This window comes from Magnolia sinica, chromosome 15 (assembly GCF_029962835.1).
Source record: "Magnolia sinica isolate HGM2019 chromosome 15, MsV1, whole genome shotgun sequence".
In the NCBI taxonomy this organism is placed as follows: Eukaryota; Viridiplantae; Streptophyta; class Magnoliopsida; order Magnoliales; family Magnoliaceae; genus Magnolia; species Magnolia sinica.
This window is the reverse complement of record NC_080587.1, coordinates 61,002,666-61,015,948: the sequence shown is the minus strand read 5'-3', so window position 1 is coordinate 61,015,948 and position 13,283 is coordinate 61,002,666. Positions and strand designations below refer to the sequence as shown.

At 38.3% G+C, this 13,283-nt stretch overlaps 2 long non-coding RNA genes across 2 annotated transcripts; both read left to right on the top strand.

Annotated features, from left to right (window-relative positions):
• The first annotated feature begins 3,146 nt into the window (after positions 1 to 3,146).
• LOC131227055 (uncharacterized) lies at positions 3,147 to 3,973 on the top strand. The gene is made up of 2 exons (XR_009162048.1): positions 3,147 to 3,249; positions 3,356 to 3,973. It is a non-coding gene; the product is annotated as an uncharacterized LOC131227055 (long non-coding RNA).
• Positions 3,974 to 11,959: 7,986 nt separating this feature from the next.
• LOC131227082 (uncharacterized) lies at positions 11,960 to 12,620 on the top strand. Its single transcript, XR_009162057.1, has 2 exons — positions 11,960 to 12,084; positions 12,191 to 12,620. It is a non-coding gene; the product is annotated as an uncharacterized LOC131227082 (long non-coding RNA).
• The last annotated feature ends 663 nt before the right edge of the window (positions 12,621 to 13,283 follow it).

Below are 13,283 nucleotides of genomic sequence, written 5' to 3'. Positions count from 1 at the left end.
CCGCCAGAAAACTTCCCAAGCCGTATCTGATTCGAGGCGCACTGTATCCATCCATGCCTTGGGTTTTGCTGGATTCAAATGGATTGTTGATAATAACAAGTTTTGTGGGTCCCACCATGATGTATAGGCTATATACACGCCATCCATCCATTTTTTGAGATCATATAGGGTATCATCCCAAAAATAGGCAAATCCAAAGCTTAAGTGGACCACACCACAAAAAGCAATGGGGATTGAACGCCTTCAATCGAAAACTTCTTGGGGGCCACAAAAGTTTTGGATGAAGTTGATATTTGTGTTTTCCCTTCATCTAAGTTTGTGTGACCTTTTAAACAGGTTGGATGGAAAATAGACACTATGCTTGGCCCTAGGAAGGTTTCAATGGTGGGCGTCACTGTACCCATTGCTTTGTGTGGTGTGGTCCATGTAAGCTTTGGAATTGTCTCATTTGTGGGCTCATCCTATAAAATAATGTCACAAAACGGATGCATAGTATGGATATATAACACATACATCATGGTGAGGTCTGCATAACTTGGTAACATTAATATGCTACAGACGATCGTGGTGGTGTCTGGCATTTCCAAACATGCTACAGAGGGTTCATTTCTTCCATAATTCAATCCAAACATGTTTCAAAGTAAATCTAGGGATCTACATTTTCACTACTCTTCTTCCAAACAAGGAATATAAAGACCTCCATTCTATGGGGATTTTAGAGAAACTTGACACCACATAATCATTACACAATGTCATTTCGATCCCACCTAATTCCATCTAATACCATGTGCCAAACACCCCCTAAAGGTTCAAGGATTGTTTTAGGTCAAGGGTTAGGGTCATCAAGGCACCTTATTTGCTTGTTCTTTACTCCTTCTGTTATTGTTCTCTTACGCCTCTGGTCTTTAGCTTTCAGAGGCTCAACTGACTACATGACACAAAGAATCATGTGATTAACAACAAGATGCACAAATCGATACACATACTTATGAAGGTCATTCCCACAGAGAAGTTCAATTTCTATGCGACTTCTTTAGAATTGGCGAATGCTGAATGAAGACGGAGTATGCACGAAAACGACGATAAAACTATGATGGAAGACGATTAGAAATGATGATGACATGGTGGAGCAATGAAGCATGAAGATTGTTGAATGGATATCTTCAATTTATGTAAAATCAGAGGACATCGATCGATCGACAACCTCGCTTGATTGATCGAACCTCCACATAATTAGACAGATTGCTTACTAGACAATTTTAGACCACACTCGCTCGATTAATCGAATCATCTAGTCGATCGATCAACAATATTCAGAAAAATTCTTATTCACTCTTTATACAATTTTAGACTAGTTCAATCGCTCGAGCTTTTGTATACTTGATCGATCAAAGGGTGCTCGATCAATATCAATCGATTGACACTTTAATCGATGACGTGCGCGAATATGCGTAAGTGTGTAATATGTTTCCTATTCCAATTGCGATAGTGATGTAGAGCTGTTTGCGGACACTTTCATATCCAAGATGAACCAGAGAAGGCCCAATCGGAGGCAGAAGTGATCCGTACCATCAGAACCTTACATATCTCGCAAATCGGAATGAGTTACTCAACATACCATATATGATTTTGCGGTAGGATAAGCCACTTTAGCCAACCAACCTAGCCAAGCCGGGTTACCCATGCCAAATTTGCGAGATTCCATCAGATCGATGGTCAAAAATCTATTTTCTTTCCGTTTTTACTATTTATAGTAAGTTTTAGTTTGATTATATCTCTTCATCCCTTAAGCTTTAGGAGTTATGTCTAACATAAAAAGTGCTTAGAAACATTAGGAGAATAACGTGGTTAAGCTAAATAGGACAATTATATTTATAGTAAATTATGAATTTCATGGAGTTTGAGTTGGATTTTGATTCTGAAACTTCTTCTAAGGTTTGGTATAATTATTTAAAGCGTTGTAAATTCTTTATTATTATTTATTAATCAATTTATAATTTTTTAAAAAAAATTATTTATATTTTCATTATTTTTCCTCGTGGATACGAGAAATTTCTGTGAGGAGTCTAAAGAAGCTCCGTGAATTCAAAGTAGTTATCCCCTCAAGGAATATGGTGATCAACCTCTTTTCGTCCATCCCTGCGTCAAATAGTATATATTTCAGTGTAATTGGTAGTAGGCAGGCTAAGGGTTTTCTAAAGCATTCTAAAGAGTTACAAACAAGAGAATATAAAATTTTGGAATATTTGAATGGGGTCCTTATCTTTATTAGTATATAATATCTTGTAATAACCTTTAATGTTAAATTAGTATATATAAAATATGAATTTGATTCCCTCCTATCCTCAGAATTATGAGACTATCGATGCTTTTAGGACGAGTGATGGATGCTATGCATGCACTTAGAAATTACACACCCAGTGTACAGGTAATTAAATTAAACCGTTAAAGTTATAGAACCTAGAGTATATATATCATCAAATAATAATTAAGCTTACTTGGTTATCTTATTATCTGATTGCATGTATTTATTATCCGGTTAAAAGAATTATCCAACGGTATAATTTCCACAAACAAATGTTGCTGAATCAAAGGTTAGGATTGTTCAACTAATCTGATATTTGGAATATGACTCAGAGACATTAGGATAAAAAATATAGTCGGTTTATTTGGGTTGATTTAAGACACGTATACAGTTTCTAAGTAGACGTGTATGAAGTGCCATCCGCAGGCAGAGAATCATCTAACTCCCTATAAATTATTACGCACCGACAAAGTCATCCTAGCGGTCAAATCGAGACGTCTTTTGTAAGAAAAAATCAAAGGCAGGTCGGTGTACAATGACTGAAATGCCCTTACGTGAATACCGAATTCGGTGTGGGCTACGCCCAGGTTGGTACTCAGCAGATCACAGTCCGGTAGTTTATTAAATGGGCCTGAAAGCAGTCAAGCCATATATCCTAAGCGGAAGTTGGACCTTTTTAAAATGGGCTTCAAAAGGTAAATGTTATCACGTGGGCCTTATTACAGCCCAACCGGGCAGCCCAATCCACAGCTTGAGGGTATTTTCGTCATTTAACTAAAAAGGTGTATGCTGCTTTAACTTTCCCATGTGGCCACCTGCACTTCACATGTGGTCACCTGCGCTTACGCCTGTAAAAGTCATCTACCATTCAGAGATAAGGATTGGCTTTGTCGTTGGAGCGGAGATAGATTGAAGAAGATTCTCAGAGCCAGCAAAATAACCAGGTACGAAACATCTTGTAGAGAGTTTGAAAGGGTTTTGGATTTGGGAATCTAGGATGGATGATGATGGAGTAGATATGCTAATAGGCGGTTAGATTTGATTTTGTAGGTTTGATTAGTGTAATATTCAATGGAGAAGGATTCTTCGCCGTATCAGGCAATGAGAATTGAGACGCTGGTGGAGAAATATATCCTAAAATGGAGATTAAGAATGGCGGAAGAATTCATTGATCATCTAAGTATGGATCTAAAGTATTTTTAGCTATTGTGATCTACTCTCTCATCACACGGGATGTCATGTTGGTTACTCTGAAAAAGAAAACGGTGTAGTTGCTATATGGGTGGCTGAAGGATTCACGTTTTCTTATCAGAAAAAATGAAAATAAGATATAAGCAAAGAAATACATGATCTCATTCACGATGCAACTCCATGACATCTTACTCATTTTATTTAAAGATTTGTAAAGATTCACGGCTTGTAAAGATATCGTATAAAGAAAATCCACAACTTGTTGAAGCTAACGCAATTCCTATTTCGATAGTATTTAGTGCTAAGAGTAGCATTCGATAATGTTTCCAATACCCCTCTTAATTCTAATCTTTTAAGGTGACTTATATCTAAGATTGTAAGTTTATTTTATTATGTGTTGTAAAGAAATTGAAGAAAATGAATTTGGGTGATGTGTTGCAGACTCTTCGTTGGATGGTGAATTTAGATCTGTTTCAATACTTCATGTGTGTTGGATTTGACTTATATCCCATTTAATGGTTAATGCTATTGTTTTAAGTTACATCACGAATTTGTTAATCTTGCATTTTCATTAATAGATTGGTCATTTCATAATCTGCTCGTGGTGTCGTGGATTTAAAGATTCTATTTATTTATTTATTTTCCCTTTGTTCTTCCATCATCATTTTGTTACTATGAGCTTGAGAGCTCTACAAGGAACACTTCGATCATAGATTTGAGTGGCAATTCATGATAGAAGTCCCAAAGTGGCATATGTGTGCGAGATCTAGGCCACTCATCTGGTGGGCCACATTAGCCCAAACGCTAAGCCAGTCAGCTGGTCAAGTGAGCCAGACATGAATACTAAATAAACATTGACCGCAGCTCGCCACTTTCTTAGTCATGTGTACCTATGGCTGCTTAGTGAGTGGATTGGCCTGATTTCTATTCCTTAGCATGTCCATGTGTAAGTCACACATCCATGTGGAGCCCGCTGGCTTGATGATGAATTGTTGGGCCCACTGGGCAAACTAATTTAGACTGAACATCCTGTTGGGAATATCATTACTATAAAATGGATAGTCTGGATCATTTATATTAGGGCTGAAAGTCGGGTAGGTTCAACCCGACTGACTTGTGACCGACCCGACATTGGGTTGAGCTCGGGCATGATGCATCGGGTTTGGTCTCTAGCTTGGGCTATATAAACACCAACCTGATAAAATTTGGGTCGGGCTCAAGTTGAGGTCTTGGGTTGCCTGACCTAACCCAAACCCGCTCCACATGTAAGTTACTCATAAATTATAATTGCGGGCATATTGTCTATATTGAAGGCATGAGAAATTCTAGCGCCATCAAATTTCATTAGTATACATCATTTCTTATGACTCAAGCTAATAAGATATGCAGATTTATCTCTCCCAGGTAAATTGCGTGTTACACAACATGACTTTTAAAGCAGGGTGTCCTATATTTTAGCTTGTTTGTTTAGAAAAAATTGAAATTCCTTACTATAAATAGCTACATATATAATTAATAAAATCATATGTACAAAAAATAGGACATGTTGAAGATATAAAAGACTAATATGATAACAAAAATATTATAACGTATCTGCCCGAACAATCAGACTGAGCCTGCTTGGGTTGGGCTTGGATTGAGAATTTCTAACCCGAGATGAGGTTGGGTTGGGTTAGGGTTGAGTTATAGGAACCTTGGGTTGGGCTAGGGTTGAGCACCAACCCAACCCAACCCGGCCAGCCGATTTTCAGCCATAATTTATATTAGTGCAGGTAAGCCCAATTATAGAAGTGGTGATGAGCATCCCTAACAGTAGGAGAAGAGAGGTCTTGATGATATCATCTATATCTCCGTACTCCTCTCCCTAGAGTAGATTCCACATAAATTCAGTCATTTTTGTAAACCACCTATCTAAGTGGGCCTCACCTTGAAAACTAATAGCAACTAAGGAAACAAAAGCTACCCGTTGGATGAACAGAATCATCTGATCAGCAGTGGGTTACCATTAATGGATGGTCCACGTAGATATTCATATTAACGTCATCTATATCTGAAACAAAGAATACGATACGCAATGACTAGGGTTGGCAAGGAAAAGGATATGATCTGGTCCTGACCTCATCTTTAATTGGGACCAAAAGTCATATGGGCCCACCCATTTCTCAATGAGGTGAGGATCGTCTGTGCTCAAGGCTCAGGGAAACTCTGGACCACCGGTTCTTATTGATCGGTGTCATCGCCGATTACACCAGCTCACAGGACACCCTGATTTTATCTCCCAAACGGATTGGGTTGCTACACAAAACAACTTTTAATATATGAAATTTTCTTGACCCTACCATGATTTATGTGTTAGATCCACACCGTCCATAAAATTTTCCAAGTCATTCTAGAATATGAACCAAAAATGAGGGACATCCAAGCCTCAAGTCTACCACACCACAGAAAGTAGTGGGGATTGAACGGCTACCGTTGAAACCTTCCAAGGGTCTGCTGTGAGGTTTATTTCTCATCTGACCTTTCATAAGAACTTTTTTTTTTAAATTTTTTTTTTTTTTTTTTTTCTTTTAAGACCTTGATGAAAGAAAAAACAAATATTAGCTTGATCAGATTTTTCGGTGGCCTCAAAAAGTTTTCAATGGTAGGTATCTGATTCCTACGGTTTCCTGCAGGGTAGGCCACTTGAGCCTTGAAACTGCCTCATTTTTTGTCTCATGCCCTAAAATGACATGATAGGCCACTGTGTATTTCTAGGATCCACATAGTCCATCTGTTTTTCTAGACCATTATAGAATATGAGCCCAAAAACAAGTCAGATTTAAAATTCAAGTAGCCCACACCATAAAAAACCGTAGAAATTAATGCCTATCATTGAAAACTACTTGAGATCATAGAAGGTAATCAAGCTGATATTTATTTATTTTCCTTCATCCAGCTCGGATCAAGCTGATATTTGTTCTGAACATAAATATCTCCAAAACGTAAGCATGGGCTGGCTAGTTTATTAATTGGCCTTCAAAATCAGTGCTATATTTGTCTCATTCGAGTCTATTACAAGCCCAAGCTTGATGATTATTGGACCCGGATCTAAAACCCAACGGGGTTGCCAGATGGTAGTTGTGGAAGATCCTAGCCATCCAATCCGTGGCCTTGTTAACAGTGCCTGTGGATAAGGGTTGTATTTTCCATGATAATCTACAAATGTAGGCATATTAATACTTAGTAGAACTGTGGGAAAATTTTCAGTTATGGTACATGCATGGTGGCTTAACATGGAGTGTGTGTACTGACATGGGTGTGTACTAACCAGCTAACCCAAAAAAAAAAAAAAAAAAGGGACCAACAAGGACCCTTTTTGGGTGTAACCACACGGGCAATGACCCCTAGTTTTAATTCCTTTTGCAGTACGACTGATGAGGCTAAAAAAATATCAGATGTCTAAAAAAGACTATCAAAGGACAGTTATTAGGATTTCTCAGGCTTATTTAAGGGCTTCACTGTAAATGGACAGGAAAAGAAGAAGGGAATCGAAAGGCAGAGCTAAGAGCTAAGTTGGCCTTACCTTAAAATTCAGGTAAGCTGATTGGCTGGACACCAGCGATATAGCTGGTGTGGGTACGTGTGGTGCGAAGACGGGCACTGACGCTGCTCGAGCTCCGAGTTGTACACTTGTACTAACCGTTCAAAAATATCAACGTTATGTGTGCCTCAAAATGATGTATTTATTATATCCACACCATTCATCCATTTGTCCAGGTCTGATTCATATCCAAAGCTCAAATGGACCACACCACGAATAGCAGCGGGGATAATGATTTTCACCATTAATCATCTTTAAAATATTTGTAGGGCTCACCATGACGTTTTCTTTCTATCAAATCTGTTCATAAGGTCACAAAGACCTGGATGAAGAGGAAAAACAACTATCATATTGATCCAAAACTTCTATGACCCCCCGAAAGGATTTCAATGATATACATACAATCCCCCACTTCATTTTTCAGTGTGGTCTATTTAATCTTTAGATCTTTCTTATTTTTCAGAGAAAGCCTTAAGACGAGCTCGCCAAATGAATGGACGGTTTGGATATAATACATACCTCATGATGGGACCCACAGAACTTGCTGACGTCAACACATCAGCTAGATCGCTGATGTGTGGTACACCAGCCAATCCGCTTACAAAATTCAGTCATTATCTAACAGCAAATGAGGAAACAAAAGCCAGCCGTTGGATGAATAGAAACATCTGATTAGTGTGGTTTCTACATAGTGCGGTGCAATGTCTAGCCGTTAATGATGGTTCATGTCGAAATACAAATTAATGTCCTTTAAATCTTACTGTGCACTAGGTGTGCTAGTGCGACTCTCAAACAAAGCATACGCTACGTGGTGACCAGCGTTGGCAAGGTTCAGATCTGGCCCTGACCTGATTATTATGGGCCCAAAAGTCAGATGGGTCCACCAATTTCTCAATGGGTCCTTTGATTTTAGGCTCAGTAAACATTCCAAGCAATCGTGTTCTCAGGATTGGGTTGGGTCACAACATAAATATCTGTAAAACCTACCATCGGCCGGCCACCCGGGCTTCAAAATAAGGGCTATACATGGCTCATGCAAGTCTACTATAAGGCCAAGCCTGATGATTATTGGACCTGGACCTAAAACCCAATGGGCCAAGCTAGCCAGTTGCTAGACGTCGTGATATAGAGCGGGTCACGGACACTTTCATGTCCAAGATGGACTAGAGAAGGCCCGATTAAAGGCAGAAGTCAACAAGACTATCAGAACCTTAAAACAAGCATATCTCACAAACCGGAATGAGTTACTCGACCTATCATATATGATTTTGGGGTAAGACGAGCTACTTTAGCCAACTAACCCGGTTATGCCGGATTGCCCACGTCGAAATTGCAAGATTCCATCAGATTGACGTCAAATTTCATGTTTATTTCAATTTTTATTATAAATAGTAAGTTTTAGTTTGATTATAACTCTTCATCCACTGGGCTTTAAGAGTTGTATACAACATGAAATGAAAAGTGCTTAGAATAAAGAATAATGTGTACAACATGAAATGAAAAGTGCTTAGAATAAAGAATAATGTGTACAACATGAAATGAAAAGTGCTTAGAATAAAGAATAACGTGGTTAAGCCACATAGGACACTTACTATAAAAAGTAAAATTATTATTTATAGTAAGTTACGAATTTTTAAGAGTTTTAGTTATAGTTTGCTTCTGATTTTTCTCCCATTGTTTGGTATCTCTATTTAAAGGGTTATAAGCTCATTTATTTGATGAATCAATCAATTAAATTTCAAATTTATTAGAATTTATTTATATTTTTTTGCTCTTTTTACTTGTGGATTCGAGAAGTCTCTACGAGGAATCCAGAGAAGCTCCGTATTTTTGGAGTAGTCTTCTTTGAGGAAGACAGTGATCGACCTCATCACGTCATCCCTGCATTACATTGCAATGATACGAGATCATATGAGATCTTAATTCATTGTTGATAAGTGAGCTGGTCCATTCATCATGTATGTTATTCTCAACACCTCAACTTGTGCAAGTGGGACCTATGATTTGATGGTCCAGATGTTAGTAGTGGAAGATCCTAGCCATCGAATCTGTGGCCTTGTTAACGGTGGCTGTGGACAAGGGTTGTATTTTCATGACAATAGACAAAGGATAAAAGACATAATTCATAGTGGGTCCCGCAAAGCACCGACCAGGCTCATCATGATTTATGTATTTTATGGAAGTTGTCCAACCATTTTTTAGCTATGTGATTCAAAAAATGAGGCAGATCTAAATCCCTAGTGTGGACCACACCACAAGCAACAATGGTGATTGAACACCCACAATTAAAATTTTTATAGGAGCCACAAAAGTTTTGCATGAAGCTGATATTTGTATTTTACTTCATCCAAGTCAGCAAACAATAAGGTTATTTGTCAAACAAACATTATACTGAGTTTTAGAAAGTTCTTTTAATGATGAGTGTTCAATCACTGAAATAATGTTCCAAAATGATGGATGGTGTGGATAAGATATACATTTGGGATTGTATGCCATGAATATCATTTCTTGCTTATCAAGGTTCACACGCTGCACCATGCAACTCTTCATACCCTGCATTGGTTTTTTCATATTTTGTTAGAAATCTATCTGTTCTTAAGAGGCATGACAAAAGGAATCAGGAAAAAGATATTTCAATGCTTAAGAGGACAACACTAGCAAGAACGATTGAAGATTGAATGCCATTCATTGAAACATTGGTAGGGCCACAGCTTGTTTGTGAGAAATCCACCCCATCCATCTATTTCTCTTTTTTTCTACCTCAATTTTGGGTAGACCTGAAGCTCAAGTGAGACATAACAGGAAACAGTTGGAAAGTATGGGCACCATTGAAATATCTTGGGCCATCATATGCCCACTTTAAGCCCGGGATCTATCTTATTTTTGGACCCAAGCTTTTAAATGAGCTGGCAAAACAGATGAATTGGGTAGATTTCTCATGAATATCAAGGTGGGCTGATGTAAGCGGAGGTAAGGGTTGCACTAAAACAATGTTCACAAGAGAGGTTGGACATTTAAGTGTAGGGGAGAATGTTTGATACAAATCTACCTTGTCCATCTATTTTCCAGCTCATCAACCGATTGTTGGCTCAAAAATGAGGCAAGTCGAAGTTCAAATGAACCACATGACACGAAATAGAGGGAAAGAAAGACCACTATTAAAATATCTTGGGCCCATTGTGGGGCCCATTTTGAGCCTTAGATATGTCTCATTTTTGGGGGCCATTCTCTTGAATAAGCTGAAAAAACAGATGGACAGAGTGGCTTTCTAGTAAACACCAAAGTGGGCCCAACGTACCCTCATGAGGGTTGCACAGAAATTAAGTCAATTAAAAGTTATCAATGGGGTGGTTGGACATTTAAGTCTAGGGGCGGGGTTGTTGGACCGTAGGTGGAGCTACGATGTTTGTGATAATTAAATCCATTTCGTCTGTTAGATTTGTCATCTTATCTTAGCACATGGGTGCAAAAAATGCAGCGCAGCGTATACAAAGCTCAAGTGGAGTACACGAACAAGAAAGACTGGAGATGGAACACTGACCATTGAACCGTTTTTGGTGCCACAGATTGTTTGTGACAAATCTATCATGTGCATCCGGTAAAGCAACTCATTTTAGAGCATGGACGAAAACTGAGGCAGATCCGAAGCTCAAGCGGGCCATACGACAGCAAACAGTGAGAAAGAATACCTACATACCTACTGTTGAAATATCATATAGGAGGTTTAAACCTGCCTCATTTTTAGGATAGTAACTTTAAATGAGATAGAAAGACAGATGAACGGAGCGGGTTTCACGCAAACACGAAGGTGCACTCCACATGTGGTCAGGGTGAGGGTTGCGACTACAACGAGAATCCAACGCATTGAGGAGATTGGTAGGGAAACGGATTGGCTACTCCCCTGCTACTAGCCCGGTGGCTAGTGACCGGTGCTCTGCAGGCCCACTATAAAGTATGTCTTTTATCCATGCCATTCATCCATTTTTACTTATCATTTTAGGACTTGATCCTAAAAATGAGAGGGATATAAATCTCAGGTGGACCACGCCTCAGAAAATAATAGCAATTGGATATCCACCATTAAAATCCTTCTAAGGTCTACTGTACTGTTTATTCGACATCCAATCTGTTGATTAGGTCATACAGATCTAGATGAAGGGAAAAAACAAAGATTAACTTGATCCAAAACTTTTGTGGCCCTCAAAAAGTTTTTAATGGTCAATGTTCAATCAACACTGTTTCCTGTAATGTGGTCCACTTGAGATTAGGATTTATCTCTTTTTTGGGTTCATGCCATAAAATGATCTAGAAAAATAGATGGACGCATGGATGAAAAACATACATCTTGGTGGGGCCCACAGAGCACCAACACTAGCCATTGAAGTCGTGGACAGTTTTGTCATTATGAAAATACGGAAGCTGATCTGTACAAATAACCAACGGCAGCTGGCTTAGGATCTAATGGTTGAAACTGCAGACGAGTTTTTGTAAATAGTTTAAGAGTGGGAGGTATTCAGTACATAGCTAAAAAGCAAGCGGCCATATGAAAATATCCCTATGAATTACTACGCACTGACAAAGTTGGGTGGGCGGTCAAATCGAGACGTCGTTTTGTAGGGAAAAATTGAATGCAAGTCAGTGTAAAATGACTGAAATGTCCTTACACAAAAACTGAATATGGTGTGGGCCAAGCCCAGCTTCGACACAATCCGGTCAGCTATTAAATGGGCCTGAAAGCAATCAAGCCATAGAACCTGAGCAGAAGTTAGACCTTTTGAATGGGCTTCAAAAGGTAAATGTTATCACGTAGGCCTCATGCAGCCCAATCCAAGGCTTGAGGGTATTTTGGTTATTTAACGAAAAAGGTGGATGCTTCCTTTAGCTTTCGCATGTGGCCACCTGCACTTATGCCTGAAAAAGTCATCACCATTCAAAGATAAGGATGCGAAGTTCGGCATAGGAGCGGAGATACATTGATGAAGCCTCTCCAAGCCAGCAAAATAACCAGGTAAGAAACATCTTGCAAAGAGTTTGATAGGGTTTTGGATTTAGGCATCAAAGATGGATGAGGATGGAGTAGATATGCTCATGGATGGTTAGATTAGATTTTGTAGGTTTGATTAGTGTAATATTCAATGGAGAAGGATTCTTTGCTGTCTTGGGAAATGAGAATTGAGACGCTGGTGGAGAAAGATATACTAAAATGGAGATTAAGATTGGCAAATGAATTCATTGATCGTCTAACGATTGATCTTAAGTAATTCTTAGCTATTGTGATCTACTCTCTCATTAGACAGGATGTCATGTTGGTTATTCTGAGAAAGAAAACGGTGTGATTCGACTATGGATAGCAGAAGGATTCACGTTTTCTTATAAGAAAAAACGAAGAGAAGATTTAAGCAAATAAATGCATGATCTCCTTCATGATGCAACTCCATGACATCTTACTGATTTTATTCAAAGATCTTATATGAAAAGATCCACAGCCTGTAAGAACATCATATGAAAAAGATCCGCAGTTTATTGAAGCTAATATAGTTCCTATTTTGATAGTATTTAGTATGAATATCATATGATAAAGATTCGCAGTTTGTTGAATCTAACACAGTTCCTATTTTAATAGTATTTAGTATTAGGAATAGCACTCAATAATATTTCCAATACTCCTTTTGATTCTGACCTAGTGAGGTGCCTTATATCTAAGATTGTAAGTTTATTTTGCATGTTTTCACTTTTAATATTTCTTACTTGGAGGTGTTTAATCTAAGTGGTAAAGATATTGAAGATAATGAATTTGGGTGATGTTGCAGACTCCTTGATGAATGGTGAATTTAGATCTATTTCAAGATTTCAAGTGTGTTGGATTTGAGTTATATATCATTTAATGGTTATGGTATAGTATTAAGTTACATCACGAATTTGTTAATCTTGCATTTTCATTAATAGATTGGTCATTCCATAATCTGCTTTTATGGTGTTGTGGATTTTAAGATTTTATTTATTTTTCCGTTTTGTTTTTCTGTCATCATTTTGTTAGTCCGAGTATATGTAAGATTTGGATGATCAGATTTGAGAGGCAATTCATGATACATGTGCCAAAGTGGCATATGTGTGCAAGATCTAGGCCACTCATCCGGTGGGCCACATTGTGATCATGCTCTAGCCCAAACACCAAGACAGTCAACTGGTCAAGTGAGCCAGATATGA